The sequence below is a fragment of the Cebus imitator genome, unplaced genomic scaffold (genome assembly GCF_001604975.1).
Source record: "Cebus imitator isolate Cc_AM_T3 unplaced genomic scaffold, Cebus_imitator-1.0 Scaffold274, whole genome shotgun sequence".
In the NCBI taxonomy this organism is placed as follows: domain Eukaryota; kingdom Metazoa; phylum Chordata; class Mammalia; order Primates; family Cebidae; genus Cebus; species Cebus imitator.
Window position 1 is genome coordinate 618,766 of NW_016107589.1, and position 2,268 is coordinate 621,033.

A 2,268-nucleotide genomic window follows, 5' to 3' on the forward strand; every position below is an offset into this window, starting at 1 on the left:
GAGGATCACCAAAATTAAGGCTGCTTGCTTTAAACAGCCTTTCAGCAAAACCAAATTTCCCTTGTCCAGTTCTTTGCACATCAAGGATTCTTCTTATCTATAATTTGGTCTCTAGCATAGAGCAGAAAGGGGTTCTATGCAGATCAATGGATAGGTATATCTCCCACTGTAAATTAATAACCTTGCATGTGGATTTACAATTCAGCCTCCAGAGTTCCTCCAGAGTTCGGTTAGAGAGAATCAGTCCCCTAGAGCCTGATTACCTCTGAAGTCACGACAAAAGGAAACACACATACACACATACACAGGAAAAGGAGTTTTTGCTCTTGCAAACTGAAAGAGGTCACACTATCTGAGTCACTGTTAATCAGGCAGGTTTTACCCACCTAGAGATCAAGAGCAAAAGACAATGCTTTCACCTCAGGGGCAGTAGAGATGGTACAGTGGAAAAGGCTTAAAAACCACTAACCTGTCAAAGGCAGTGGAAAACTGAGTAGCAACAACAGGTGTTGCGTCCCCCAGGCCTTGCGGAAGCAAAGCCTACTCACCCCAGCTGTTGCAGAGAAAATCACAACAGAAAATGTTACCCACCATTTTGAGTCTGTTGGTGGAGGGGGAACCAAATAAACTAGAACAAGTTGGAGAAGAGACCCAGGAAAGTGTGTAATAAAAAAAGAGAATGAACCCTTGGCAGGTGGGAAGTTAGTGAAACAAGTCCCTTAGAATCAAACGGGAAGTTAATGACCAGGCATGGTGGCTCACGCCTGTAATCCCAGCACTTTGGGAGGCCAAGCCAGGCAGATCACTTGAGGTCAGGAGTTCGAGACCAGCCTGGCCAACATGGTGAAACTCTGTCTCTACTAAAAATACAAAAATTAGCTGGGGCGTGTAATTCCAGCTACTCGGGAGGCTGAGGCAAGGAGAATCACTTGAACCTGGGAGATGGAGGTTGCAGTGAGCCAAGACTGTGCCACTACACCCAGCCAGGGTGACAAAGTGAGACTCTGCCTCAAAAAAANAAAAAAAAAAAAAAAAAGAAAAAATAAATAGAGCTATTAAAATTCTCTCTCTCACAAACACACACACACACAATCTTTTTATAAAAAATCAACTCAACTATATGAAGTGCTTGAGTGTCTGAAAAATTCAACCATGGCTCAGTGTTTCATAAACAGACCTGCTGCTGTAAAGGGAGAGTTAAGGTGATGAGTGTGCTTAGAGAGGCTCACAATTATACAGTATATATTCTTAACGTCAAAAAGTACAATTTCATTTTTATGTAAAGTTCTCTACACCATACCATACACAGATTCACAAAAACATATTCTATTTACATTAATAAACAGAGCATAAATATCAAGGTATCACTCAGCGTTTTAACTTTTGGAATTATAAGTAATAAAATGACACAAGCATTTTAAAAGCCATAAACTCCCATTTCAACTAGGGCTGAAATTCTGTTTGAACATAGGTAGAGGATAACAAATCATACACTGGAAATATGATAAATATGGTACTATCCTGGACCTGACTATAATTATTACATTATTTGCATTATAATTATTTACATTATTTAGAAACAAAATAGACAGATATTTTAGAGTCTACCTACCCTACCCTGAGACAGAGGAAATGTTGGGTGGAGAGGTATAAAAAAAGAAGGCAGATATACTTTCACTCTTCCTGGAAGACTCTCAGATAGAAGAAACATAGTACTAGCCTAGACATTGCTACAATTATTACATTATCTCTAATCAAAGGAAAAAGGAGTATTTTAGAGTCCATCATTCCTTGAAATAGAGATGAAAGATTAAGGAAGAAAAAAAAATAGGGCAGATATTCACTTCTCTGGTAAGTTCTGGATAAATGAGATGACTATGATACACATTCAAAATCAAGTGATACTACACTTAGAGCACCATTTAATTCTACCATACAGAAAGAAAAGGATGGTTTACCTAATAAAATTAGTGTTGCCACAATTGGTTAACCAAGTAATACTACATTTAGACCATTTAATTCTACCATACAGAAAGAAAAGGATGGTTTACCTAATAAAATTAGTGTTGCCACAACTGGTTACTCAGCAGAAAACAAATCAGGTTCCCCAATCTCACTTGCCAATTACAAAAATATTTCAGGCCAAGTGCAGTGGCTCACACCTGTAATCCTAGCACTTTGAGAAGCCGAGGTGGGAGGTGGAGGATCACCTAAGGCCAGGAGTTTGAAGCCACCTTAGGCAAAATTTCGAGACCCGGGCCTCCACAA